This window comes from Dipodomys spectabilis, unplaced genomic scaffold, assembly GCF_019054845.1.
Source record: "Dipodomys spectabilis isolate Male_0828 unplaced genomic scaffold, ASM1905484v1 ptg000653l, whole genome shotgun sequence".
In the NCBI taxonomy this organism is placed as follows: Eukaryota; Metazoa; Chordata; class Mammalia; order Rodentia; family Heteromyidae; genus Dipodomys; species Dipodomys spectabilis.
This window is the reverse complement of record NW_024871330.1, coordinates 992,537-1,007,232: the sequence shown is the minus strand read 5'-3', so window position 1 is coordinate 1,007,232 and position 14,696 is coordinate 992,537. Positions and strand designations below refer to the sequence as shown.

The 14,696-nt window shown below is 37.1% G+C and overlaps 1 pseudogene; it reads right to left on the bottom strand.

The window, feature by feature from the left end:
• Window positions 1–14,064: 14,064 nt before the first annotated feature.
• Window positions 14,065–14,164, bottom strand: LOC122101330 (annotated as a pseudogene).
• Window positions 14,165–14,696: the final 532 nt, after the last annotated feature.

Sequence of the window (14,696 nt, the reverse complement as noted above, 5' to 3'; positions counted from 1 at the left end):
ATATGGGATTTGAGGGAAAGTAGTGTTTCTTTGATAAATTTGGGTGCTCCATTGTTTGGCGAATAGATATTTAGAATTGTAATATCCTCCTGAAGGAGAGATCCTTTAATTAGTATGTAGCGACCTTCTTTATCTCTTTTCATGAATTTTAATTTGAAGTCTATTTTATCTGATATTAGGATTGCAACTCCCGCCTGTTTATGCGGTCCGTTTGCTTGGTAGATTTTGTTCCAGCCTTTAACATTGAAAATGTGTTTGTTTTTATGGGCAAGATGTGACTCCTGCAGGCAGCAGATAGAAGGGTCTTGTTTTTTAATCCAACTAGACAGTCTATGTCGCTTAATTGGAGAGTTCAGTCCGTTAACATTAAGAGATAGGACTGAGAGGTATTTGGGAGTTCCTGCCATGTTATCTACCTTCTTGGGGGCTGCGAAAACTGGGTTCTTCCTATGGTTCTTGGATTCTCAGTTTGGGTGCAGTTTCTTGGCCTTTATTGCGGTCTTGTTGGTTTTCTATGTGTAGGACATCTTTAAGAATCTTTTGTAGGGCTGGTTTGGTGGAGATGTATTGTTTCAATTTTTCTTTGCTATGGAAGGTTTTTATTTGGCCTTCAGTTATGAAGGAGAGTTTAGCTGGGTACAGTATTCTTGGTTGATAGTTGTTTGTTTTTAGGGCATGGCATACATCATTCCAGGCTCTTCTTGCTTTGATTGTCTCTGCTGAGAAATCTGAGGTGATTCTAATTGGTTTCCCTTTATAAGTGATTACCCTTTTCTCCCTGACAGCTTTAAGGATCTTTTCCTTGTTCTGAGTTGATCCTGTGTGGATTATAATGTGACGGTGGGATGTCCTATTCTGGTCTGGTCTATTTGGGGTTCTAAAGGCTTCTTGTATCTGGACAGGCCTATCTTTTTGCATGTTTGGGAAGTTCTCTGCTAGGATCCTGTTAAACAGATTTCCTAGACCATTAACTTCTGTTTCTAGGTGTTCCTCTACACCCATTATCCTTAGATTAGGCCTTCTGATGGTGTCTTCCAGGTGTTGGATAGATCTATCATATTTCTTGGACTTGTCTTGGATGGTTGTATGTTCTTTCTCTATAATATCTAGGCTGTCTTCAATCCCTGAGATTCGATCTTCTGCATGTTCTAACCTGCTGTCAAGACTCTCTACTTTGTTTTTTATCTCTTTTCCTTCTAGTTGGTCAGCTTTGATGGCTTCAAGTTCTTTGTTGAAGCTCTGTTTTAGGTCTTGTATGAATTTCTTTACTTCCTTAATTTGGTGTTCAGTGTTTGTCCTCAAATCACTTAGTTGATTGGTTATGGTTTCTTTGGGCTCCCATTCCTTCTGTTGGGTTCCATTCAGCATTCCCTTTGTGGTCTCCCTGACTTCCTTCAGCTCTTTGTTAATGGATTCCATGAATGCCTTTAGTGATCTTTGTGTGTTCTCTACCTGGTCTCTCAATTCCTGTATTACTCTTTGATTAGCTTCCTCCCGTTCGTGGGATTCCTGCAGATCTCTTTGAGTGTTCTCAGCCTGCTCACGCCATTCCTCCCTTTCTCTTTGAGTATTCTCAAGTTGTTCACGCAAATCCTGTATCAGTTTTTGAGTAGCTTCCTCACGCTTATGATATTCCTGTATAAACTTCTGGGATGCCTCCTCTCTCTCCCTATCACGCTCATACAGAGTCCTTTGTACGTTGTCAAACTTTTCATTTATCATGTTTGCCAGCAGTGTTTGTAGAGCTGTTTGGGAACTCTCCTCTGGATTATTCATTATCTGTTCTAACCCCTGATTATCAGGATTGGGAATTGAGATACCCGAATTTGCCATTTTTCTTGTGTTTTTCCGGCTTACTCTGCCCATTTGAGATGAAGATAGCACCAGTTTTGTGCTAGAACACTATCTTAAGGCAACCATCAACCAAAGTTTGCATTTGTACAGTCAATAGTCTACAGATACAATCTAGTTCAACAGATACATCTATTCGACATCAAACAACTATATGTTAAAGAACTTCGAACCGCAGAGAAGAATTTGGAAAGCCAGAAATTATTAGGGTTAGGAAGAGATGTGGGTAAAAAATAGGAATAGATTGGTGTGGGGAGGCACAGGGAGAGTTAACTATGTCCTAATCACAATGCAGGAAATAGGTTGGGTAGGATGTAAGTAGAGAGAGAGAGAAAAAGAAGAAAGGGAAAGGGGAATGAAAAGAGACCAGAAAAAAAATAGAAACGTAAAAATTAATGTTATTTTAGAGATTAAAAGACCATCTATTTATAGAGGAATATGAATATGTTGAGAGAAAGGGAGGGACATAGAGGAGATGAGAAAAACTTTAAAAAAATGCTTAAAATATTGTATAGGTATAAAGTACTGCTATTAGTGAATTTAAGTCTCAGAGGTTTTGAATTGAGTAATAAGTTTGTGGATTAAGTGTGTACACAATGGGGGATAGGGTCTACTGGTTAACTACGGGTTTATCTGAGGATGTGCAGGACAAGAGTTAAGTCACATAAAGATGAACAAAGAGGAAAAGATGGAAAGGATAGGAAAGTGAGAAGAAAAGATCAGAAGTTCAGTAGAGCTAGAAAAAAAAACAAAAAGATAATTAAGAATGAAAGAAAAAGAGAAAGAAGACAAGAAAAGAAAAGAAAACACACATTCACGTATTCCTAAAATAAAAATTATAAGAGGAGAAAAAAAAAAAGTTAATGGAAAACAATTATTTTTTCAGAAGAGGCAAAAATTAAAGATTAATAAAAGTTTTAGAAAAGCAAAAAAAATTTTTTATATATATATAAGGTAACAAAAAACGAAAAAAAACAAAACAAGAAAAAGAAAAAAAGAAAAGAAGAAGAAGAAAAAAAAAGTTCTTTGATTTTTTTTTTTTTTTTTTTGGGAGGGGTGGGAAGAGTCCTGTATCTCCCTTTTGTCTGTAACCAGAGTCTGGTTGGAGTCTCTGGTCAGCTTGAGGTCCTGTGGCTTGATTGGTTTCTTAAGTCAGTTTGTTGGAACAGGCAGGAAAATGCTCTGCTTTACCCAAGATTTTGAGATCCCCCTCCCAGGTTAGTTTACTGGGAGGGTGATCTGCTTTGAGAATCACAAAAGAGGGGGATGCAGTGATGAGGCTAGGTTCTGGGTAGAGTTGAGGCCTTTTAATGAACAGTAGCTTTTCCCTGGGGCTATTTTGTGAAAAAAAACTCACAGCACCCAGCCTGGAGCCATTCTCAGGGTTTCTGTTTTTCAATTGATTGTGGTGGCTGCTAGAGGGAGGGGCAGCCTCTGGCTCTGGCCACCCAGCGAGGAGAGCCACTCCAGTGGCTGGTGCCTGAGCTGGGCGACCCCTCCCTGGATGGAACTGAGTCTGTGAGGTCACCTCGCCGCCAAGTTCCTGTGACCTGCCAAATGACTAGCGCTATTCCAAGGCCTGAGCTGGAGCTAGCCGCTCCTCCGAGCTTTGTCGGTATCCAAGATGGAGATCACCGGTGCTGGGGGGGGAGGGGTGGCCTTCCCTCCTCTGCTCCCAGAGGAGTGAGGAAGTGGGGCTTCTACTCACGCGGAGTCTTGGATCTCGGGTCGTCTCTGGTCTGCAAAGTGCAGGATGAAGTTGTCCGCTCCTTTTCGGTTCTTGCTGGTGTTGAGTAGAATCCGCTCGTCCGCTGCGTCTGGCTCCTTCGTCCCGGACTGCGTCTCAGGTAAGCCTCCGCGGCGGTGGTCGCCGCTGCGACCCTGCCGCCGCAGCGGCAGCTGCTCAGATGTGTCTGCTTGGCTTCCCCTCTCTTGACTAACTCTCTGTCCTGTGATGGCACACTTGGTGTGATTCTCTGGCTTGGGACTGTTCACTGGAACTCTGAAACTGTTTTCTATGCAAGAGCTTGTTCAGATTCCAGCTTCTCCTCCGCCATCTTCCCGGAACTCTCTCAAAATTTCTTATGATACTGAAGATTCAATTGTAAACTTTTAACACTTGAAAATAACTCTTTTTCTTGGGAGTAGGAAACAAAACACAAGATTAATCCTAATCATTTCCAAAGACATTTATTTATACTACAAATTCACTCATAACTAAAAAGATTCTAAAAATAACTGAAGCATAGTGTCACAAAGGGCATAATTTAACTTCATCATGTACATTCAAAGGACTGTGTTAATAGAAAACAAAGTTATACTAAAAATTAGCTCACACAATTCACTTCCATTCTTTTATTCTATATATTGTAGTTTCATAAAAACTGTCTTTTGATAAAATGATGCACAAAAAGCCTATATACCCACTTACATTTTCAGATTTTAACAATATTTATTTCAGAAATGTCTTTAGCTGTATAGTCAATGAACTGAAATAACACTAAAGTATTCAAAGGGTTTTCAGAAATTGCAAGACTCGCTCTTGGATGTTATTTATATTGGAAAAGATCTTCAAAAATCCTTATTTGTTAAACTTGTGATAGTTACTCCCACAAAAGAACTATTAATGAAGAAACTTTTGTATGTAAAATACAACTTAAAATGCATCCACAATCTGGAGGTGACACATGCTTTTTTCGTTTATTTGTTTTTGCAATGTATATTTAACAAACATATCCACAATACTGTTTTTCATTCAATATGATCAGATATTCAAACCTAAAAAATACGGGATTTATTCTTAGTGTGAATAGATACTATCTTATAAAGAAAGTTATTTTCAACAGAAATCCTGAAAGAGTTTATCCACCTTGAGTTTCACAGGAATAACCAGAGTGTAATACCTGTTTGGTCAAGTCAGTCAAACTCACTCCATGAGTATATCTTAAAATTATAGCCAATTTAAGAGGTCAAATACATATTTTGTACTGACAGTCATCCTACAGCAATAACTTACTACTTAAATATATGTGTATCTTCTTGCCTAACATATAGAAAGAGCTGAAAGTGTTCTCTTTTATCTAACTTAATGTTGTAAATGCTTTAATTATGATGATGTTATTATTTGACGAATAAAATGTACAGAAGGGTGGTTCCACTGAAATGACAGTATAGAACACTGATAAATAACAACATTGCAACACAATTCTTTTCAGCATCTCTCTGTCCTCATTTGCATGCAACATTGCAACTGCACACACACACACACACACACACACACACACACACACACATACACACATATTTGCGCACATGTACACACACATTTACATGCAAGGCAAATTCAGGGTATAATATTGTATAATAAAGTTCAAATAAAATATTAGTGATAAGGCTAAGGATAATGGGTGTAGAGGAGCACCTAGAAACGGAAGTTAATGCTCTAGGAAATTTGTTTAACAGGATCCTAACAGAGAACTTCCCAAACATGCAAAAAGACAGGCCTATTCAGATACAAGAAGCTTTTAGAATTCCAAATAGACCAGAAAACAATAGGACATCCCACCGTCACATTATAATCCACACAGGATCAACTCAGACCAAGTAAAGATCCTTAAAGCTATGAAGGAGAAACGATTAATCACCTATAAAGGAAAACCAATTAGAATCACCTAAGATTTCTCAGCAGAGACAATCAAAGCAAGAAGAGCCTGGAATGATGTATCCCATGCCCTATAAACAAACAACAATCAACCAAGAATACTGTACCCAGCTAAACTCTCCTTCATAACTGAAGGCCAAATAAAAACCTTCCATAGGAAAGAAAAATTGAAACAATACATCTCCACCAAACTAGCCCTACAAAAGATTCTTAAAGATGTCCTACACATAGAAAACCAACAAGACCACAATAAAGGCCAGAAACTGAACCCAAACTGAGAATCCAAGAACCATAGAAAGAACCGAGTTTTTGCAGCCCCCGAGAAGGTGGATAACATGGCAGGAAGTCCCAAATACCTCTCAGTTCTTTTAATCAACATTAACGGACTTAACTCTCCAATTAAGCGACATAGACTGTCTAGTTGGATTAAAAAAAAAGTTCCTTCTATCTGCTGCCTTCAGGAGTCACATCTTGCCCATAAAAACAAACACATTTTCAATGTTAAAGGATGGAACAAAATCTACCAAGCAAATGGCCCCCATAAACAGGCAGGAGTTGCAATCCTAATATCAGATAAAATAGACTTCAAATTAAAATTTGTGACAAGAGATAAAGAAGGTCACTACATACCAATTAAGGGTTCTCTCTTGCAGGAGGATATTACAATTCTAAATAACTATTCCCCAAAAAATGTAGCACCCAAATTTATCCAAGAAACACTACTTTCCCTCAAATGCCAAATAGATCCAAATACATTAATAGTTGGGGATTTTAAAACACCACTCTCCCCACTAGATAGATCAACTTGGCAAAAACTCAACAGAGAAACCACAGAATTAAACAGCTGTAGAGATCAACAAGATTTAACAGACATCTACCGAATATTTCACGCAGCAGCATCAGAATACACGTTTTTCTCAGCAGCACCAGGAACATTTTATAAAATAGACCACATTTTAGGCCACAAAGCAAACTTGTCTAAATTCAGAAACAGTGAAATTATACCTTGCATTCTCTCTGACTACAAGGGAATAAAAGTAGAACTCAACACCAAAAGCCACCAAAGAAAGTCAGGTAACACATGGAGGCTGAACAACACACTGCTGAATCACGAGTGGGTCATGGAAGAGATTAGAAAGGAAATTCAAATGTTCATGCTATTCAACAAAACTGAGAACACAAATTACCAGCTCCTTTGGGACACAGCAAAGGCAGTACTCAGAGGCAAGTTTATAGCTCTGAACTCCTACATCAACCAATTGGGGAGATCTGAAACCAACAATTTAATGACATATCTAAACCTCCTTGAAAAGAGCAGCAAGATAAACCCCAATCCAGTAGACGGAAAGAAATAATTAAAATTAAATCAAAATTAAATAAATTAGAATCCAAAAAAACTATAGAAAGAATCAACAAAACAAAGAGTTGGTTCTTCGAAAAAATTAACAAAATTGACAGACCCTTAGCAAATCTTATCAGAAAAAGAAGAGAACACACCCAAATAAATAAACTCAGAAATGAGAATGGAAACATCACCAAGGAAACAACCAAGATTCAGAACATTATAAGGGAATACTTCTCAAAACTTTATGCTAATAAGTTTGAGAACTTGACAGAAATGGACCTTTTCCTAGCAAATATTGACATTCCAAAACTAAACCAAGATGAGTTAAACCATCTTAACAGACCCATATCAAGCATTGAAATAAAAAGAGCAATAAGAGACCTCCCAGGTAAGAAAAGTCCAGGACCAGATGGATTTACAGCGGAATTCTACAAGGCCTTCAAAGCAGAGCTCATACCAATACTCCTCCAACTCTTCAATGAAATTGAAAGAAAAAGTTCACTACCGAACACATTCTATGAAACCATCAAAACCTTCATCCCAAAACCAGGCCCGGACTCATCAAAGAAAGAAAACTATAGACCCATTTCTTTGATGAACATTGATGCAAAACTTCTCAACAAAATTTTGGCCAATCGACTTCAACAATTCATCCAAAAAATCATACACCAATATCATACAGGATTCATTACAGGAACTCAAAGCTGGTTCAATATACACAAATCAATTAATATAATTCATCACATCAAGAGGAACAAGGATAAGAACCACATGGTTATCTCAATAGATGCAGAAAAAGCATTCGACAAGATTCAACACCCCTTAATGAGGAAGGTTTTGGAGAAATTAGGAATCCATGGAACATTCCTCAATACAATAAAGGCTGTATATGACAAACCTACAGCCAGCATTATACTTAATGGTGAAAAACTAAAGTCATTTCCTCTTAATTCAGCAACAAGACAAGGATGTCCACTCTCTCCACGTCTCTTCAATCTAGTATTAGAATGCCTAGCTACAGCAATAAGACAAGATCCAAACATAAAGGGGATCCCAATAGGGAAAGAAGAAATAAAACTCTCCTTTTTTGCAGATGACATGATCTTGTATTTAATGAATCCCATCGACTCCACTCCCAAATTACTCAAGCTGATTCAAAACTTTGGCAAAGTAGCCTGGTATAAAATTAAGCCCCCAAAATCAATGGCTTTTCTGTATGCCAACAATGAGAAATGTGTGGCTGAAATTATGAAAGTAATTCCATTTGTAATATCCCCACAAAAAATAAAATACCTAGGAATTAACTTAACCAAAGGAGTGAAGGAACGTTGCGATGAAAACTTTAAAATCTTGAAAAAGGAAATCAAAACAGAACTTAGAAAATGGCAAAACATTTCATGCACCTGGATTGGAAAGATTAACATAGTGAAAATGGCTATATTTCCCAAGGCTATCTACAAATTCAATGAGATACCTAGCAAAATTCCAACCTCGTTCTTCAAGGAAATAGAAGAGGCATTCTAAAAATTCATATGGAACAATAAAAGACCCCGAATAGCAAAAAAGCTCCTCAATGGAAAGAACACTACTGGAGGAATAACAATACCAAATTTCAAACTCTGCTATTAAGCCATAGTAATCAAAACAGCTTGGTACTGGCACAAGAACAGACCTCAGTAACAATGGAATAGAATTGAAAACCCAGAAATGAACCTACAGACCTATAGCCATCTAATATTTGATAAGGGAGCTAAAAAAATAGAATGGAAGAAAGACAACCTTTTCAGTAAATTGTGCTTGCAAAATTGGTTAATTACTTGTAGAAAACTAAAGCTAGATCCTTATATATCACCCGGCACAAGAATCAATTCCAAATGGATCAAAGACCTCGGAGTTAAACCAGACACTCTGAAAACTTTACAGGATGGAATAGCAGAAACCTTAGGTCTCCTTGCTCAGGCCGAAATTTTCTTTATAGAAACCCGGAAACACAACAAATCACAGAAAGGTTGGACAAATGGGATTGCATGAAGTTGCAGAGCTTCTGCATGGCAAAGGACATAGCTAGTAAGATCAATATAAAGCCCACAGATTGGGAGAAGATCATCAATAGCCATACAATGGACAAGGTCTCATATCTAAAATATACTTGGAACTTAAAGAATTAAATCCGCCAACAACAAATCCTCAAAGAAACAAATGCCCAATAAATAAGTGGGCTAAAGACATAAAGAGAAATTTCTCTGAAGAAGAAAGAAGGATGGCCAATAGACACATGAAGAAATGCTCAATCTCCTTAGCCATAAAAGAAATGCAAATCAAGACAACATTGAGATACTACCTCACCCCAGTTAGAATGGCAAAAATCAAGAACCCTAACAACAACAGATGCTGGAGGGGATGTGGACAGAAGGGAACCTTACTGAATTGTTGGTGTGAGTGTAAACTTGTTCAAGCACTTTGGAAAGCAGTATGGAGGTTCTTCAAATGACTTCATATGGAGCTCCCCTATGACCCAGCAATCCCACTGTTGGGTATTTACCCAAATGTTTACAAACAAGACCACACTAAAGCTACCAGCACAACTATGTTTATTGCAGCATTATTTACCATAGCTAAGATATGGAACCAACCCAGATGCCCCTCAGTAGATGAATGGATCAAGAAAAAGTTCTATATATACACAATGGAATTCTATGCCTCCATCAGAAAGAATGACATTGCCCCATTTGTTAGGAAATGGAAAGACTTGGAAAAATTTATATTAAGTGAAGTAAGCCAAGCCCAAAGAAACATAGGTCCCATGGTTTCCCTTATTTGCAATATCTAGTATATGTATGAGTCAAGCAGAAAAGGTCAGATAATGTGATGTTAGGAAATGAACCCTTAGATATGTATTTTAATGTATTTTTCTTTCATGCATTTGTTTCTAACGCATTTATAAGATTATTTCTTTGTTGCTTTTTATCTCCCTCCCCCACAGTTATAACCCCTGCTTTCAGTGTATTTGATGTTGGTACAATTTGTAGAGGAGAGGGGGAAAAACAAGTCATTTAAGGATACAGTTGGACCCATTGCAACAATGAGAAGTACATGTTGTCATGTCGAAACTGAACTTTACAACTTTGGTGTGGGGGGGGCGGGGGGGGAAGGGAGGACGGGGGGGTGGAGGATTGGGTGGGGGGCAGGGGGAGGCTCGGAAGGGATGTGAAGGGCAAAGAAAGGAGGAATCTGAAATGCTTGATAAGAAATGTACTCATTATCTTGCCCATGTAATTGTAAGCCCTCTGTAGAGCATTTTCACAAAAAAAATAAAAAAAGAAAAGAAAAGAAAAGAAAAGAAAAGAACCTAAGGGATATGAGGACCAAATTATTATGATATTTCACTAGGTATCCTGTGGAAAGCAAAACAAAATGCACCAGAAGAAAGCTCAGAAAATCTGAATATAATACAGGCCTATTTGTCCTCACTAACTGTCATAGATGTATATGTTAATTCTAAGGAGACTTAAGTTCTAATAGCATTCGAACCACTGGAAAACACTCATGTTTTACCGATACAAATTATGTCCATACAGGTAGACCCATTGCAACAGTGAAATGTACAAGTCGTTATGTTGAAAACAAACTTTACAACTTTCGTGCAGGGGGTGGGGAGGAGAGGGGAGAAGGGAAGGCGGGGAGGATTGGGTGGGGAGGATGGAAAGGGATAGGAGGGGGAAACAACGGAGGAGGCTACAATGCTTGATAAGAAATGTACTCACTATCTTGCCCATGTAATTGTAACTCCTCTGTACAGTATTTTCACAATAAAAAGAAAACAAAGTATGTCCAAAAAAATATTAGTGATTAGGAAAAATGATAATTTGCCTTATTACAAAATAATACATAATCCACTCAGCACGGTGGTTACATTTTCCCTGTCTCTCCACACGTGAATATTTAATTTATTTTTAGTTCATTCATTCATTCATTAATTTGGTGCTAATACTAGAGCTTGAACTCAGGGCCTGGCTCTGTCTCAGAATTTGTTATTTATTTTGTTTTAGTTTTCTCAAGGCTAGCATTTTACCGCTTGTAAGACAGCTCCATTTCTAGCTTTTGCTGGTTACTTTCAAACCAGAATCTAATGGACTATTTTTCTTTGTCTGGTTTCAAACCACAATCATCAGATTTTGTCTTTCTGATTAGCTAGGAATAAAGACATGAGCCACCAGTGTGGCTCCTACTTTTTCCTATACTTATCTATTGCACATACTTAGATAGCAATTTAATATTGAGAGTATAGAAGCAAGATGTACAGTGATTATATTGTTCTGTCAGAAATTCAAATTAGTAATGTAAATTTCTTCTTAAGACCATACACAAAAAATACTTAAGAAGAAATCTGATGATTTGTGTGTGTGTGTGTGTGTGCTGTTGCAATATGTTCCACATATAAGCACTGTGCAGGTGTGTCCAGCCATTCACAGTTATTGGATTAATATCTGCCTTGAGATACCAAGTCTAAGTGTCCACTCTAGGCTTCCCGATGAAGAGGATTATACTTATCCTCATACCTATTATTCATATGAGTGGCCTTTTTGGAAAGTAGTGTCTGCACTGTAGTAAGCTGCAAGGCAAGCACTCTACACTGAGCCACCTTCCCAGCCCAAGCATTAAGATTCTTATCTGTAATTTGGTCAAAGCTATGTCTCTTTATGTAGGTGACTAACTATTTACTAATTTCAAGTAAATACATAAATTCTATTTCCATCTTTTTTAAAAAATAAAAAAAAACCTTGTTTGTAAATTGAGTAGAAGCATGGATTTTGTGGCTAGCTAGGTCATTGCACATCTGTATCTCTTTTCCTCTCTCTGTTTTATGGTTCTCATAGACAATATGATTGCTCCATAATTATCCTAATTTATTTTGCTTTTATATTTTTGGTTGCATCATTTCACTTTCTGCTCTGCCATTTCCCAAAACAGCACCACATGAACAGAAAAATCCAGAAGTGGTGCTGTGGCTCAAGTGGTACAGCGCTTGCCTTGATTTGAAGAGCTCAAGGACAGTGCCCAGGCATAGAGGTCAGGCCCCACAACTAATTTTAAAAAAAAGAATCTTAATACTTGATAATTCTACTAACAGATCTGACTGAAATCAGTTGAATCACACTTTTCCTGTAAAATGAAGGAATAGATCCAGGCTAGGAAAGCAGCTAGAGAAGGTAGGCAGATTGTATCTGTAACAAAACTTTGTGGAAAATGGAATCGAGGATTACTTACTGGTGATTCACTTGTACTTGAAGCATGATTCTGAATTATTGCTTGGTGATTCTGAATTATTGCTTTGATCATTATATTCTCCAAGAAGAAAAAGTGAAATTTAATTGATAGCAAAGGACTACTAATACATTTTGACTTCTCATTAAGCATCTTCAATCATCAAAATCACCTGAAGACAATAGATAGGCCTATTTTTAGATGAAAACAAGGGTCTTAAAAAAAAACAAGAATTTAGGTAGTCATACAAAGGACTTCTATTTTACTACTGCATTATACATTTTTTCTAATGTTGGATACCAACATTTGAAAGCTATTAGAAAGCTCTTAAATCCCATATGTTGAATAGTGAGTTCTCTTACACTATAACATGGTATTTCCCAAATCATTTACATAGAAGGCATTGTTTCCTATTTTCTCATTCCTAGAATAAGCTGCACATGAAGACACCACTGGTCCTGATTTTCAGTCTGTACCTTTGAATACTGAGGAAAATCTTTCCTCTGCTCCCTATAATTCACTACTCTCCAGTTAGAATAATTTAGAATAGTGAAAATGGAAAACGAGAAAATTAATCATGGTGAAAAAACATATGCAGAACATTCACCAGTTTTTTCTGACCAGTTCAACCAATGTGAACTATTGGGGAAATACATGGACACCTCATTCCCACTGGTACTCAAAATCTCTGATTAGGCAATTCTGACGAAGACAAGGAACAAGATGAAAAAATGAGGAATGGTATCAATTGCAAGAAAAAAATGGAGTAGGATCCAAGCAAATTTCTTCTTTGGGATGCTGAAATTTATCGGCTTACTGTGGTGTGAACACTACTTTCCAAAAAGGCCACCCAGAAGAATACTAGGGATGAGGATGAGTATACCCCTCTTCATCGGGAAGCCTAGAGTGGACACTTAGACATTGTCCATGAGTTGGTAGCTCAAGGCAGATATTCATGCAATAACTGTGAATGGCTGGACACCCCTGCACAGTACTTATATGTGGAATAATACCAGAATGGCTTCTTTATTAATTCATCATGATGCAGATACCAATCCCCAAACTAAAGGCCTCTTGACCTCCTTGCATCTTGCTGCTGGGAATAGAAATAGCAAAGATACTCTGTATCTCCTTCTGTTGAACCATTATATCAAACCAGGTCTGAAGAACAACTTTGAAGAAACTGCATTTGATATTGCCAAAAGGGTAAGTATGTATCACTACCTCTTTGAAGTTGTCGAAGGCTGTACAAATTGTTCTCTTAAGTCGTAATGGTTTGGTTAAGTTTCTTAAGTTTCAAAAATGCCAGTCCATCTTTTGTGTCCCTACAAATTTTTTTCACAATACAAAGCAATAGCAATATCTTACTATAAAAATTTATGTATTCCATGGTATTCTTCCAAGTGAATTGCATGACTTTGATATCAAAATGTATTCAAGAGTTGTTTGTATACATCTGTAATGATTTCTGCAGAGTTTGTGATTCTTTAAATCAGAAATAATTTTGAATTATCTGTTGAAATGAATAGTATAGAAACTAAAGATGTTCCTGGAGCTTTTCTGAAAAAAGTATATCTATGTTTGTGTAATGTCCATAATCTATTTCAATCTCTCCTAGATATAATACTTTGAATTCTACATTGTTATATAATGATTCATTAATAAATGTGACCTTTCAGATTGCATTCCATATAGAAGAATTTTAAGACTCCTTTTTTTTCGTAGTTTCTTATATTATTTTATTTCTTTGGGATAAAATGGCAATATTATCTAATTTCAAGTTTTGTAACGGTTATGCTATGTAAAGGCCTTTCTAAGGTGAAAATTTAATACACTGATGTCAAACTAACCTTTAATTCTATGAATTACATGTATGGTTACACGTGTATTTTTGTAATCAACTTTTTAATAACTGGTTTTCATTTCTTGCGTCAGAAGAATGGAAAATATGGAATACTTCACAAATTTTCATATCATCCTTGTGCAAGTGCCATGTTAATCTCTGTATTGTTGTAATTTGGGTAGACCTGCTGCTGAAGCATGTAATATCCTCTAAATTTAAGTACGTAATGATACAATTTTTATACGGGCATATATCCATGGTTGCCTATTTGTAACAAGGAACCCTTATTGTTCCTAAAAATGCTATTGATCTTATTTCTCTAAATTTCTGTGTACACTGGAAAAAACTTATATAGTTTGGTCGATTGCTCACATTTACATTTTTTTTGTCAATGACTATTTTGTCGTTTTCATTTTAAATTTTATCATACTTTGAAGCCTTTACAGCTAAGTCCAAAGGTGGTGGCTTTTCAAGTACTTATTTATCAACTGAGTTAGCTTTGTGGAGCTATTGGATTCAAAGTAAGCCTTGCTTAAGAGCTACTTCTAACTTTCTGCAGCTTAAAATTTCCCAAATGAGGTCTTGCTGGGACAAATGTCTACCTGAACTGTGAAGACTCAGGGTCTAGGTTGAGGGGGCAGAATGATGCAGACTCCAGCCTCGGGATTATCTGAAGACTGTTTTTGGGATTAGGAAAGCTCTTGGAACGCCAGGGTACAGGGGGAAAATGT